The 16,325-nt window shown below is 39.7% G+C and overlaps 1 protein-coding gene across 2 annotated transcripts in view; it reads left to right on the top strand.

Annotated features, from left to right (window-relative positions):
• The first annotated feature begins 11,370 nt into the window (after positions 1-11,370).
• LOC149780378 (uncharacterized) overlaps positions 11,371-16,325 on the top strand; it is a 42,143-nt gene continuing 37,188 nt past the window's right edge. For both annotated transcript variants that reach the window (XR_016415069.1, XM_089937285.1), the window contains exon 1: positions 11,371-11,487. The gene's annotated coding sequence lies outside the window, so the exon portion shown is untranslated. The remainder of the gene's footprint in view (positions 11,488-16,325) is intronic.

Below are 16,325 nucleotides of genomic sequence, written 5' to 3'. Positions count from 1 at the left end.
TTTCAAAAAGGCATCCACGTAGTCGGCGAAAATGCCTTTCTGCGTGGGGTCACCCTTGTGGTATTGTTGTGTCTTGGGAAAGTGGCAAATTTCGTACACTTCTAACAGTTGGTATCCCATGTCCAGAGCTTTGAACAATTCTACGCTGACCCAGGTTCCCGTCAAGGCCCGTTCTTCCTGGCTGTGATGGCAAGGTTGGTCTTGGTTGCACGTTTCGGCACAAGCACGGCACAAGGGAAACATCAGTTTGCCTTGACAATGGTGAGGTAAGACGGGATGGTATAGGTTCGTGGGATCAAAACTTTACACTTGATCAAGCCTTCGTATTGTCGAATGTTTTTCAGGTCGATGTGTTCCGTCAGCAATTGCGGGTGCCCTACAGGAAAGCGACAATATTTGCACACGTAGGGATACAGCGAACACACGTCCAAGTATTTGATTTCTTCTCCTTTCTCTTCGTCGGCTTGGTACAGCAAACAGGTGGCATTGGTCCTTCCTCCGTACAAACTATCCCTCGGGTTCAGCGGGTCCATGAACTGGTAACTTTCCACGAGGCGTTTAAACTCGGGATCGGTTTTCATACGGTGATCGTACTCGTGTTCCCACATTTCCACCACTTGGTATCCTTGCTGTTCTAACTTTAGGCGCCGCTGACAAGTGTCCTGGTACAAGTCTTCCATGGTTCGTTGCAAAAACTGATTTTTAGTGCCACGGTCAGGGTAACAGACGGGACATCCGTGAAATAAGCAACCGTTAAACTCGTACACGATCTTGGGGTTTTCTAAGTCCCAGCCATCGAACGAATACGTTCCGATGGTCTTTTCGCCCCCTCCGTTGCGGGTATGCTGAATCCACTTGTCTTCCTTGTCGCACAAGTAATGTAACCAACGTAGGGCTTTGACCGAGTATTGACGTTTGACAAAGTGGGTCGTTTGAGGACTGATGACAGCCACGGTGTTTTCAGGCATGAATCGTTGTCGATACACTAAGGAACACGCTTTGGCAATGGTGCAAGCTTCTTTCAAAGGATCGACCCCTCCGTGTTTCATGAACAGTTCTCGAAATTTTCCACAGCAACGTCGTAAAATGTCCACGTCGGAACGACAATACTTTAACATTTCTTCCTGAAAGTCGAAAGGGTCCGAGGCGTGAGCCTGGTACCAAGCGTAGAAAGCTTCTCGTTGTTCGGTACGCATGTTGTCCGGGTCGTAATAGTGAGCCTCAGGTAAATGGGGTAGAACGGCGTGTTGATTGGCTTCCGTATTGAAAAAGTGTGGAAAGTACCCTTTAGCCATTTCTGTCATTCCAAACATTTTAGGCATTCGACTCAAAGGCATGGCCAAATAGCTCATCGAATCTTTAAACTGTACTTGTCCAACTTGCATGAAAATGATTTTGGCTCCGTTCAAAGTCACTTTAGGACGTTCGGTGCCTTGTTCCGTATAGTACCTCAAAAGAAACTGTCCATCGTATCCGGAGAAATTGTGAGCCATCACCGTGGCATGACGATGACAATCTCCGTAACGTTCGATGTCCTCTTGGCTCCACGTCTTGTCGACGGGGTCTAAGACCCATTGGGCAAAATCGGCTAACGTGTTCGGTCCCCGAAAGATTTTTTCACGCCCTCCAGGAATCTTGCTGCAGTGAGGGCAATGACTGAAGATAGGTTCTTGAATGCACTTCTCGCACGCTCGATGAGCCACGCAGAAATTAGGAATGTGAATGCCAGTCTCTTGCATGCATTCGAAATCGAAAAAGATGAAATTGCCTTTCTTCTTGTGACCGTCCTCTTTCTCTGGTGGGGGTTGGTATTTTTGCACGTAACATTGGTGTTCCAAGTCCACGATGTGGTGACAAATGTGACATTTTTTCTTTCCTCGACATACGTGTGCCTTGGTACTATTGGTACGTATGACTTGTTCACACGTAGGGCACAATCTCAGGAGTTGACAAGCACATTTCTTCTGTGAACCTTGCGTTTTCAGATGTTGTTGGTAACAGGTAGGGCTGACAAACGTGCGCAGACAAGTTGAACAAGGCACTGGTTCTTCGCTCAGACAGGGTGAAGAGGCCAAACATCCTGAGCATTTCCATCCACAATGCTTGTGTTGCTCTCGATTATTATAACCATAGTCACATTTCTCACAGTAATAACCGTATCCCAGGAATCCAGTGATATTGGTAATGGTATCGAAATGTTCATCGTGATGATAAACATGAATGTATTTTCCGTCCTTAAAGTCTTGCCCTCGAAACAACAAAGACCCGCGCACTTCTTGAGGGTGCACTTTCAAGGTGTATCGTGGAGCTAGGGCATCTTGCAATTTTTGCATCTCAGGAATGCCACAGGGTGTGTCTTTGGACAGTCCAGCTTGTCGTAACAGGAGTTCTGCTTCACTTCGTTGTTTGGCTCGGTCCGATTGTCGAATGTTCTCCCAGTCTCTTTTCCATTCTACCGTGTCGTTCTTGTTGGCATAGGTTCGTCCCACCACGATGGCACGGGCTAAACACATCTGGTCATGAGGATTGTGAATTCGGACAAGGCTACGCTTAATGCTGCGAAGGTCGTTCACCAATAACATCTTTTTGCGTCCGGTCCCTTGAGGAGGAGAGACGTGGGTCATGTCCAATGTGGCTTTTCCATCGGTGATGTCAAACTGGTCATTAGATTGTTGCACGTGTTGAATCTTGTCCATGACTTTGGAAGCGGTCAATTCTGCAGGGGTGCTAAACTCGATCCAAACAGGGGATTTCAAACCGTCGTGTTGTATGGAAAGTCTCAAGCGATCGTCTTCTTTGGGTTGACATTGTCGCTTGAGTGCAGTGAGCAGAGAATCCCACACTCCGGTGATGAACCCTTCTGCTTTCTCTAACGGTACTTCGGACTTGAAATCTTTAAACTTCACCGTGTAGGTGTAAGCCGTGGTTCTAAATTTTCTAGAGGAGCGCTTTTCCGTCTCTCGAATGGAATAGTATTTTTCAGGGTTGACTAAGGGTGGTGAACTTGGTTTAGAGGTTTCAAATTCTGGTTCACTCATGTCCTCTTCAAAATCACTGGCATGAATTTGTGCCAAGATTTCAGCCCTGGTTCGAGGCGATAGATCACGTTTCTGCCTCTTACTTTCTTCTTCTTCTTTCTTCTCGAATGAATGGGATCGTTTCATCTTGAAAGCAAAAAGTCAAATGACTCAAGTTCAAACACCATGAGCTACTTTATAGTCATAGCAGACCAGCGTATATAAAAGGGTGTGTGTCTTATCCTTTCACTATTCATTTCACTCTCAAGCCGAGTACAACGATGGAAGAGACTAACCAGATGGAACGTTTCGTCAGAGCTTTGCGAGGGGTCATTAGAAAATTCTCTTCAGACCAGCCTACGGACTACTCTCCTTCCTTTCGAGATAAAAGTCAAGATACTTGCTATATCTGTCAGAAGAAAGGGCATTGGTCTTCAGAGTGTCCAGACCGTCAAAAAAGAACAAAAACAGGGACTAAAAAAGACAAAAGTCAAGATACCTGTTATTATTGTAAAGAAAAAGGACATTGGTCTCCAGATTGCCCAAAAAAGAAACAAGAGGAGTCAGAAGAAAAGAAGGATTCTTCAGAAGAAGAGAGGGATTCTTCGGAAGAAGAGAGGGATTCTTCAGAGGAAGAAGAGGAAGAAAAAAGACAATTCTATTTACAAGAGGCAAAGAAACAGGAGAAGAAGAAAAGAAGAAGGGAAGAAAATGAGGAAAAGACGGTGAAGAAATTCAAAAAACAGAGAGACTAAACAAGGAGAAAGAAGAAGTCAATGAACTTTTTATTAAAGTGTTGTGTTGTGAATTGTGAATTGGATTGTAAAAAATGGATAAAAGAATAAATTAATGATATAAGGTAAGTGTCTTTGAGTTTTGATTTTAAAATAAGAACGTACACTCACGCACTCATACACAGACACGTACTATAAGGGTAAAATGGGTGGGGTTTATTTTTGAGTTATTGGCAAATTGAAATTGTATTTCTTTTCGAGAAATGTGGGTGGCCCTGAAAAGGGCCTTTTTCTCTTTATGATGTAGGGGTGAGTTTAAGCAACCAACTTTAACTGCCTTATGCCTTTGCCACGGCCAAGGCCTACTTCTGGACTGCGTAATGTTGATGATGATGATGATAATGATTGGGTTGAAATCACTAAGGGTGGTACGGTAGGCTTAGTCACAGGGTTGACGTGTTTAGCTCGGGAAGGTCGTATTCTCTTCGGTCGTGATAAAGAAGTCTGATACATTTGTTTCAGACTTCTTAACTCCGCTAAAATGTCCAACAGTACCGTGACCGTTTGATTTTCACCCTCTTGTTTCTTTGCTGCTACTTCTTCTTGCTGTTGTTGCTGTTGTTTTTTTCTTACCTCTTCTTCTTGTTGCTGTTGCTGTAGGAGAAAAGCCTGTTCCGCTTCCTTTTGTCGTTGTATAAATTTCTCCAATTCTTCTTTCTGTCTCTGTCTAAAATTCTCCACTTGCGGTAATGAAGAAGGTAACGAAGGTTCCGGAACAAATTCTTGCGAGGAGAGAAAATCCACAAAATCCCAATTCACCTCTTCTGAAAGTAAGTCCGAGTTGCCTTGGGCAGTCTCCCCTGCTGGTGCACCCCAATGGATCGTTTTCTGAGTTTCCGTCATGTTGAATCACTGTCGCATAGATTGACTGCACACAAGCGCTAGCGAATCTATATAGACTACGTGACGTCACAGACTGCTCTCTTCGGATTGGATGCGAGCTGACTGAATTCTGTAACGCGTGTTCGGATTGGTAAATGAACTCAATCCGTTTCAATCCTTCCTGTACCTATAAATAAGCGCTGTTCAATGCATTGATTCACCTATTCTCGGAGCCTCAACATGTGGACCGACGTTGAATCTTCAACCCTTGTGTCAACAATGATGTTCAGGACGGACATGCTCATGTATGTCCGATCCAAGTGGACCGTTGTCCACAGGACCAGCAGCAGCCTGTGGATAAGAAGAGTCTATATAGAGAGACAAGGTTGCCTCAAGAGGACTCTGATGTATGGCCCTGCTGTAAGACGAAGTTTGAGGACAAGAAGATGTCGCAAATGCCCTTTATGTTAAGGGCATATTAACATAAACCAAAGGCCCTTTTCAGGGCCCCCATATTTCTCGAAAAGAGATAGCCTTTGAATTGCCTACCCCTTTTTTATTTTATTTTTTATTTTATTTTTTATTTTTTTAAAAAAAAAAAATAGAGACCCTCCCTATTTCAATTTTACATAGACCCTATACAGTCCCAGGGGTTTTTTGGCCATGTTAAATTTACATAGACCCTATATTGTCCCAGGGTTTTTGGCCATGTTAATTCCCATAGACCCTATATGTTCCCACGATTTTTCTCCATGTTAAATTTACATAGACCCTATATGTTCCCAAGGGTATTTTTAATGATAAGTCCCATAGACCCTATACCATCCCCATTCACTACTTACAAGGCTGTTTCTAAATGAATTAAACCTTTAAATGAATTATTTGTCAACTAGTTTATTTCAACTTGTTGTGGATGTTGGAAAATATTTGTATTGACCTAGAAATAGATGAGCCATAACGACTTCTGTTGTTGTATGTAAATCTATGTAAGCACAAATTATATCCTGGATATTTCATTGTGATAGTAGTAATTAAAGGATATTAAGCAAATTTAGAAAATTATTTAAAAGAAAAGATATCGGCTGCAAAAGTTAATTGAATTTGTGCATGGCTGTCTTTTTCTAGTCTTTTTGGTTTAAACTGCTTGGTTTCATGTTCTAAGGTCGCGTATCCAGTAAAATTCCTTTTACTTTATTGGTTTCGGAACTCCAGATGGGGCTGTGAGCAACTGCAATCAGTATTATATCACTGAAAGTGTGGCCAGGGGAGGAGAAGTGTTCTGCGACCGGGCTTCTGTACAGCGTCTTTGTCATCCAATCAGATCTATGAAGGTTGATCCTTTTGTTTAGCTTTTCAGTTTCTCTGACATACTGAAGGCTACAGATCTTACATGTGATGAGATAAATTACATTCTCTGTTTTGCACGTTTTGTTTGGACCATGTATGTTTCGTTTTTTCTAGTCCCTGTGCCAGAAAATGTCCTGATCTCTATCATATGTTGACAGGTTTGGCACCTTTTATCGCCACAGGGGCCAGATTGACTAGGGTGGTCTTGATTAGTGATTGGCGTTAACTTCGCCCTGACTAGGATGTCCTTGAGGTTTTTTGGTGTCCGGTAGGCTACTACAGGTTTGTTCGTGAGGATTAATTTTAGTACGTCTGACGATTCCACGATGGGCCAATGTTTCCAGATGATTTTACCTACTTTGGGGTTGTCTGGATAGTATCCTATCAGCCTTTTCCTTCCGAACGAAAGGACGGTTATTCGCCATCTGATTTATATTCGTTATATATATATATATATATATATATATATATAGAGAGAGAGAGAGAGAGAGAGAGAGAGAGAGAGATTAGTGTTAGGACTGGTCGGCCTGGTGTCAGGATAATGTGATTGGGTGGGACATCATGCTGCATGTCTGCTGCATGATGCCTGAGTGCTTTGACATCACTATAAATTGCCACACTGCAGACGTCGTAGCGATATGACCGAAAAATTGTTACAGCTACGTTAAAAATCCAGATCACTCACACACTTACACTCTACATTTCTAAGAGAAAAGTTTTCGTTTCCTAGGCAATGTGTGTTATGTATGTTTGTTTAAATATGATTATTATTATTATTATTCTGAATGCTCATATTTGTTTATCAAGACTATATGTACATGTACATATGTGATGATATTCTGACTTTACAACGTCGATCTCCAAATCAATGTAAAAAAAAAAACATTCATCCAATAGTGATAGCTTCGTTTTGATTTTTAGCACACGATATCAGGAACGGCAACTCGTCCGAAAAGCTTATTGTAACCGGAGTCTGTTGGAAGCATAAAGAGTGTTTCAACGGATAAATACTATTTCTGCAGCAGAATCAAGTATTGACCATTTGAAAAGAAAACTCATACGTTAAGAAGCACTAAGGTGGAGGTTACAGATGGCAAAATACGCACAAAAAAAAACAAAAAAAAAAACGCATGAGTCCCAGATCAATAAACTCGTTGACATCACAAACTAACAGTTATCTGTCTTCATAAAATGCCTAGATATCAACAGCTTGAAAACAAAATTCACTGAAGACTGACACCTGTAACATGAACCAAACATATTAAAACAAAGCTCCACTTCCCTAAACCCTTGGTATATGGTCTCAAAATGACAGAAAGATTAATCAAATTATTACCGGTACCAAAAATTAAATTTTATAAAAATATGGATTTTAATATTTTTACTCGTTTCCTTATGAGCTATTGGAGCACAAGGGAACTCTGCTATAAGGTTCCAAATTACTATTAGGTTCCAAATTAATATTAGATTCAGAACCGCTATTAGGTTCCAATTTACTATTAGGTTCACAATTACTATTAGGTTCACAATTACTATAAGGTTTTAAAGTACTGTTAGGTTCACAATTACTATAAGGTTTTAAAGTACTGTTAGGTTCACAATTACTATTAGGTTTACAATTACTATTAGGCTCCAAGTTGTGTTCACAATTAATATCAGGTTCCGATTTACTATTAGGTTCACACTTACTATTAGGTTCCATATTACTACTACATTCAGAACTGCTCTATTAGATTCCAAGTTACTAATCAGTTCACGATTATTGTTAGGTTCCAATTATTATTAGGTTCAAAATTACTGTGAGGTTCACGAGTGTTTATATTGATATGAATACATTTACTTTATGGCAAAATAAATTTTCAACTTCACAATAAAGGAAATGTAATTTTATCATCTAATAACATTTTCTTTCTTATTGCATACATTATCTGACTTCATTGTATCTAGGGGAATATGGTTTCCTCTTCTGCTGCATATTAATGTGTCATGCAGTTTACTGCATCTATTTGTGCATGCTATATCATCTCTCTTTCACACCTGCAAACCAAACAAGAAAGACAGTCTTAACTAGCAGAGTGCAATATTTATAATTATGATGTATCTACACCGCATTATGAGAGAGTCAATCCTGCATCTAATCAGCCATATATAAACACTAAAATGACGGTGCTCTTCGTGATAGACAAGGATTGAAAACAACTACAAACTCAACATTTATCTGTCTAAGATTGCTGTCTGGGGAAAACATAATTATTTGAGTAAAGCTTTGTTCCCAGTCTCCTCTTTGGGCATTTGTTGTTTTGCAGTATCCTAACATGTGCCAAAAGTAACAATGTTTGTTACAGTCAGCTTATCAACAGGCATTCACCAGTCCTGAAACACCATATAAAGGTAGGAAGTAGGATTATTACAATGTGATTGACTATATCGGGTAGGTATCAAATTGTAACACCGGTCATAAATAACAAGCAGACATGCAAGTTGCCCCTGCAATTGTCAAAAATAACACTAGTACTTATTATAAAATATATATGGGGTAACTGCGGTGGTGTATGGAATTTGTGAGATGATTGAGTCCAACAAAGACAAATTAGCGCCAAAGGAAAACGTAATAAATTGTGCTGCATGGCATATTGTCGTGTATTTTATCAAAGCAGCAAAGCCTGGCTTGGATTCAGCAAACGGCGACGTGATAAAATATCCCACTGAGAATAACGTGTTCATGAAAACCGTGCTAAGATTGATGATATTAGACATTAAATCAATCAGATGTCCAGTCGTCGTCATCAGGAAAATCTCGAGCCAAAATTAATATTTACAACCCTATGTCTTGATGCCATTCTAAATTTAGTGCTTGATTTAGCTGTTATCAAATACCAGTATGTGTCGAACCTGTACGCAGGGAGTGTTCCGGAAATATTTTCATGCAGCAATGTTACGAATTTTAATGAAAAATTGAGATCAGACCAAGTAATCATCCATCAATACCAACGCAGCTTTAGGGCTGATTCGTCGGACTAGATAGTCTGAAATTCACTGGCACGTTATTGAGGAGCGATTAGGTCTAGTGAAAATCTGCAATATGGTTCTCCAATTTACAAGAATTATCCAGATGGCGGTTACGTTACGTTGCTCAAGGAATCGTTAAAATTACACAATAACTTGCTGCAGCGGATAAGATTTTCATGGACCAAACAAGATGGTAATTTGCTTCGTTTGCTTATGGATAAACTCTGTCTGTCTTTACAATCGGGACCTTAACGGGTAAACACGAGACCACGTAAACGTGGTCAATTAGAATGGCTACGACAGAAATAAACTATGACAATCATATATCGGGTTATCCATACTGGTCTGCACTCAGAGTAATACATTTACGAGCTTTAGTGTGGCGCGCATATTACGGATATGAGCTCGGTGAAGTTAACACGCGTTTGTTTAAAAAGAATTGCCACGCATGCGCTGCCAATTGCAAGACAACTCGTTGCAGAAACCCATTTACGTCGTTGGACAAAGCAATCGGCACTGTCGGTGATTTAACATGAAAAGCATTCTCTGCTGTGCTAGATACAAAAGCAAGTTCGGTCTCACAAATGCCTCACAAATCAGTAAAACTGGTCGACACATCGTCATGCTAAATACTGTTAGTAAAATTGTCAAATGACCGCGGAACAAGGATTGAATGAATTAGCGACAAATTACCCATATACATGTTTGTTTCTGATGCGACAACAAGCTTCATTTGAGAATACTACTACCAATATGAGTGCTAGTAGTGAGCTGAAAATTACTGCGCCAGTTAGACATATACAACGAACACAAAAGCAGTTTGAAGCCCGCATTTGACAATGAAACACCCGTGCTGAAAGATGAGACAATGCGTGATTATCAGTATTATTCTTAAGACGCACGTGTACCTGACGAGAGTGAAACTGTAGAACTGCAAGTTCAAGATACAAGCATATACGTTCTGCCTAGTAAAGCGTTCAATGAATTCTAGGGAAGACACATGAAAACCGAGGGTAATCCATGTGCGGCTCTGGAACAAAGTAGATTTGTTAGCAACGACATATAAAGGCGTCCGATATGTCATTGACGACACAAAAATCCCGTTCTCGACAACGTTGACGTGGCAACATGATTACTTGGTCTTGTTAGTTACAGCTATGATTATTAACACTCGGCAGGCAGAGGCGGCATTAGTAGTACGCGGGGCCTGGGGCCGACCATGACCGCACGGGGCCAGAGTATCGGTATCTCGATTGGTATGCTACTGCAAACACTGATTATTTCTAGACTAGATCAACTTTCGCGATTTGGCGCACGAATTTAGTTTTTTCATTATTCATTTTAAAAAATCATGTTTGTAGACAACGGTTTTTTTTACAAAAATCGAAATAATAACATTTCGTGCATTACGTGCGGCCTGTATCAGCTTTTCCAATTTACCGGAGAATATAGCTTGACAAACTCATAAGGATGACTTTAGGCCTGAAGTGCGGGGCCCCCTCAAGAGCGGGGTCTGGGGCGGTCGCCCCACCCCAAACGCCGTTCATGTCGGCAGGTCCATCAATGATCTCTCTCTCTCTTTCTCTCAACTGCGATGTTCCTTTAAGTAAAATGTAGTAACGTACGTAGATATAAATGTGGCCTCATTTGTTTTCGTGTTTTTCAGTAAAACGAGCGTTGAATAACTGCATGAAGAAAAATAGTAGAAAACAAATAACTAAAATGAACAAAATTATTGCACGTTTACATTTGCTTGGTCTGATTTGTTATTTCTTATACTTGCACCCTATCTGTTACATTAAAATTGTTCTGTTTTTAAGGATAATGTATTTTTCCACCTTGAATTGAATAGTATAAGGGTGTATATCTCATGACAATTTTCCAGTTTGTTACACAAGTTGATTTGCAACAGTATTGAAAGCGAAGAATGCTTGCTTTTTGACGTTAATCAATTTTCTGAAAAATATAGTCTGCATTAACTTTTGAGTAAAATAGCATTCTAATGTAGGAATACTTTTTTTTAAAATAAACCTATACTTTACGATTCCATTTCGTATGATGACTTCTATTTTTTCTCAAAATTAATATTATTTTAAAAATTTAATTATCTATCATGAGGTATGAACCTATTTGCATTTCACTCAAAATGTCATTTAATTCTATACATGTGATATAAAAGGTGATAACATTTTAAATATTTATTTTCAAAGTACTAATAATAAATAATTTAAGGAAATTACGTTCAATAAATGTTGATTTTTTTTTTCTTCAAACATGTATTATAGAAGGGAAATAATATAGTTTTCATTCACATCAAACTGTTCGTTCCGCTGCATTGCATAAAGTAGCTCAATCTCGTATTTTAGTCTAGCACCTGCTTATAATGGGAAGGACTTCCGCGTCACAGTTTATATTTGTGCAGTAATTTATGCATAGCAGATACCCAGGAGTTTGTAAGATCTCCATCTTTTGTAGTGTTACAAACGAGAGCACTCAAGGTAGATATGACGAAATCTGTACAATCTTAGTGCACATGAAAACAGAGATTCTCTTATGAAGAGTAGTCTGAAATGATTTGCCTCGTGGTCACAGTAGTCAAAAATCAGAATATCTGAGTATCATCACTGACTCGGATTAAAAATTCAGACTGAATTTCATCAGAAGTAAATTTACTCTTAGAAGCATCATAATAATTTGACTGCTTCGTTCAACATTCTATATTTCAGCGGTAATTAGTACCAATTAGTGCCTAACCTTTCGTCACAAGTGCGTCGCGCATGCGTCCACGTGTTTCTGAGTTTTCATGGGCCTTTGTATACAATTAAATGTGAATAATATTATTATTTAGTATTTAATTTTAAAGCATGTTCAGTACGTGATTAAAATGTAGATACCTTTATAATGCAGCCTGCAGTAAAAACGAAAATGTAATGGCTTAGCACGGGGAAAATAAAACAACAAAAGCCGGACAATAGCTTTGCTGTAGCAAAGGGGAGGGGTAATTCGAAACAAACATTGGACCTGGAATCCATAAAAGGTATATTTTTGCACCATACCTTCAACTCATGTGATTGCTTGTACGGAATTTTGAATATGCAAGCAAAAAAATGAAAGAAAGGTCTTGTGTCTCTGGCCAAATTACAAGTGTAACACGTTTTAAGTTGACTAAATTATGTGATGACCAAATCCTTTTAATACAGTTTCCATTTGTGCATCAGGGATGCACAATGGAGAAAATTGATGCACGCATTTTGTTGCCGTGCAGTTTGTTGATGCAAGGGATTCGCATCATGCGATCAGGATTTATTTAATATCCAATGCGTTGGATGAAGGGTGACATCATGTATACTTCGAGCATAGGCATTGACTGGTTTCCCGCCATGTTTACTCCCTGTGTTGGGCTTCTATTCGTATAGCGAAGTGGAACACACGGAGCATACGAAATAAGGAACCAGACTAGCATAGACGATGTTATGACGGAGTAGCTTCACCATATCTAGCAATCTCTCAAGCGATTTCCATATAGCTCAGCAAGATGTCATCTAGATGTTTAACCTCAATGCTTGTTGCACTAGAAAGTGATCTCCAGATTAAAAAGTCATGCACTGAAAATCATTAGCGAAGAAAGTGAAAGAAGTAGAACACAAAAGAGTAACTGGATCTAACTTTAATGAAAAATGGAGAAAATAATTCCCTTGACTGGAATATGGCACATCCATTAGGATTACTGGTGTGACTTTTGATAGCGTGATTGTGAAGACTGCGAAACTGAATAATCCTTTCATGCCAGGATTTAAGAATTTTAAAAATCTGCCCTCGTTTGCCACAAGATATCTGGAGAACACATTATAACCCAAGACATTCTTTCACAACAAAGAAATCAGTAAACGTGCTGAGACATACAAGGGCAGATGCCAGTAGCTACTCTCAGGTCCGGGGTTTTCCAGGATTCTTCCTCCACCAATTATACTGGCTGCCATGTATAGCCTATTTTGTGCTGAAAATGGCGTTAAACCCTACAACAACATCAAATGAGGGCAGATTTTAAATATATAAAAAAAACCTCTCACGAAAGGATTATTCACTTTTGCAGTCTTCACATTCACATGATCAGAAGTCACACCGGTAATCCTAATGGATGTGCTGTATTCGAGTCAAGGGAATTATTTTCTCTATTTTTCATTAAAGTTAGATCCACAGTTAGTCATTTGTGTTCTGCTTCTTTCACTTTCTTAGCTAATTACTCTTAGTGCCGTTTTAATCTGGAGATCACTAGTGCAACAAGCATTTGAGAGCTCGTGAGATATGGGGAAGCTACTCCATCATAACATTGCCTATGCTAGTCTTGTTCCTTATTTTGTATATTTCCTGCATTGCACTCTGCTACACGAATAGAGGAGTGCAATCCAGGGAACAAACAAAGCGGGGAATCAGTCAGTGCCTATGCTCGAAGTATACACGATGCCATAATTAGTCCAATGCATTGGATATTCATAGCTGCCAACCCTCACGAATTCTCCAATCCTCAATTATTTTAAATCTTTAATAAAATAACCGATTTCCCGTTAAGCACTAGTCGTGATATTTGCAGTTGCCGTAACGGTCCGGTACTGCTGGTCGCGATATTAATAGATCTACAGCCAATTAGTACAGTTGGCCTGGTAGCAAGCATTTTAGCCTATTTTAATCTATATGTGTAAGAGTAGTTTTACAAATGCTGTTGAGAAAAACGGGGGCCTAACTGGAATTTTGCTCCGCGCATGCGTCACCAACACTGATTTGAGTTGTCGTTCAGCATCGCATGTAAGATCTTGAAAATGTCTTCACCACCAAGGAAAGAGAAATATATTACTCAAAAAGTGAAGTTTTATTTGGAGTATATCAAAAATTGGCCGTGCATTCTGCCATTAAACATTGATATTCATCATGCTTTTTGCACTCAGTGTGCCATCACAGAGACGATGTGAAGAAGCACGTCGGTTGCAAGAAACATGTAGAAGTTGGGAAAATTAAGAATTCGCAGATTTCATCTCTGGAATATTTTAAACCATTGGCAGAAGACCTGCAGGCTACCAACGCTGAAGCATTATTTGTGAGTTTTCTTGTCTAACACAATCTACCTTTATCAACTGGAGACCATGCTAAACATTTGTTCTGACAAATGTTCCCGGACTCGAAAATCGCTTCCAAATTTTCCTGTGGAAGAACCAAAAGTGCTGCAGCTCCTGTGCATTCATCACAGCAACAGTGACAGCGAAATAGTATTTTCTCTAGTGAGGAAAAATAAGACACTTTAGGGCCTCCTTAGCTGCAGAAAATTTGTCAGCAGTTTTAATGAGCAAGATCAACCAGCAGGCAAGAAGTCTGAACTGTTTAGAAAACAAATTTACGATCAAGCAGTTGATGAAGTTCAAGTCTGCCACAGTATCATCTCTTGATAAATATTTCTGCATATATGTAGTGTTTTAGATTTTTATTGCGAACTTGATATAGTGTGGAATTGACGGTCAGAATGGATGGAGTGCTCAGAGTGGATTTAGTTATTGTCATGGTATTTTTCACGAATTCATGTCCAAGTTCACGACTTTTTATCCCTAATTTCACTAATTGTGAGCCTGGAAGGTTGGCAGCTATGGATATTAAATAAATCCTGATTGCATTGTGCGAATCCTTTGTGTAAAAAAATGTGCATGTCAGTTTTCTCCATTGTGCATACCTGATGCACAAATGTGTGTAAAGGGAAACATTGATCCATTGTCATTGGTGGTGTTGAAGGATCAGTCCTGGTCCCATTCATAGGAGGCAAAACACCAGTTTACCATTGGGAGGAACTGCAGCCTTTCAAAGTCTGTGTTACTGCAAAGGTGATGCCATCATGCCATCCTTAGAAGATTGTGGAACAATTTTAGTCAGATAATTTTAATATGAGATTGTTACTAGAATGGATTTTATATGGTCATGTGTGAAAGACCATCAGAATAACTGGTTGTGCACTCGGCTTAGTAAATGTTCAGGCAGTCAGGGGGCTTGATGATTTAGAGACATATGTTTTACTTGCTAGCATTAACCTTTCTGATGCAGGTAATGTGCTCTCAGCTTGTCTCATGTATTAGCATTGGGTTAGTTATAAAATTGGATGTACCTTTGAAATAGGCTCTTGCATAATTGGCTAAGTTAGTGTGTAGTACAAACTGACCAGTATGACCTCATCTTACTCATGGTCAGGTCTTTTTCTGTTGAGCCTGGAAAGTTGTAATGCATCTATTTTTATCATAATTTCCATCCTTTTCACATTAGGTATGTTTAGAGCCCCTCAGTGCAACACATCTCATAGCTGGCAAATTCCCTGTGGTTGATTCTTGCCTTCTGCCAGTACCGCTCCGGTGGCCTAGTGGTTAGAGAGTCTGCCTCGAATGTGGGAGGTAGTGGGTTCAATTCCCGGCTGAGTCATACCAGATACTTACAGAAATGGTAGTAACAGCTGCCTTGCTTGGCGCTCAGCATTAAGTGTTAGGACTGGTCGGCCTGGTGTCAGGATAATGTGACTGATGCTACATGTCTGCGACATGATGCCCCAGTGCTAGACATCGCTATAAACTGCCACACTGCAGACATCGTAGTGATATGACTGAAAATTTGTTAAAGCTACATTAAAAATCCAAATGACACACAACCACACACATATTTCTTCTGCCAGTAAATCCATATGTAAATGAACTTGTAGTTTCTAGGAAAAATTGTAAACCAATGCTGTTGATAATTAGTTTTAGCTATGGTTGAGAACAGAAGACCTGCCAACCCTTACGATTTTGCAGTAAGTCTTGTGGAAATGACTCTTAAAATATGGACTTGCAGAATAAAGGTACAAATTATGGAAATTTGATTGTTTGCAGTAAAATTTGGATAAATGCTTGTCCGTGTTTGATCCATATCCTTGTGTCATATTAGATTTAGTGGATTTGACTTTCTTTACAGAAGTACCCCAGATGCATGAAACTGCATGCATTTTGTGATACAAAACATTTGCATGATCAAGTTGTTGCCTATTAGTTTTCAAATGGCATGCAACAAGTGACAGTTCTGGACAAAAGGGACAATACACCTCTTAAAATGTTTTAATAGTGCTAAAGAGTCAAAAGAATTCCGATTCTTGGGGGAAAAGCAGAAAGGTCAACAAGTACATTTAGTTGACGTTACGTTAACATATCGATTTTAGTATGTCACAGGGTAGGAAAGATGATTGATGTTGCCATGGCCCCTGTCCTTTTTTAAGGAATTACAGTTGAACCCGGTTATGTCGCCGGCCTAGGGGTTTGCCAAAAAGCGTCGAGATAAC

This window comes from Sinohyriopsis cumingii, chromosome 16 (genome assembly GCF_028554795.1).
Source record: "Sinohyriopsis cumingii isolate HCF-2022 chromosome 16, ASM2855479v2, whole genome shotgun sequence".
In the NCBI taxonomy this organism is placed as follows: Eukaryota; Metazoa; Mollusca; class Bivalvia; order Unionida; family Unionidae; genus Sinohyriopsis; species Sinohyriopsis cumingii.
The sequence above is the reverse complement of the archived record's forward strand: the minus strand, read 5'-3'. Positions and strand labels throughout refer to the sequence as shown.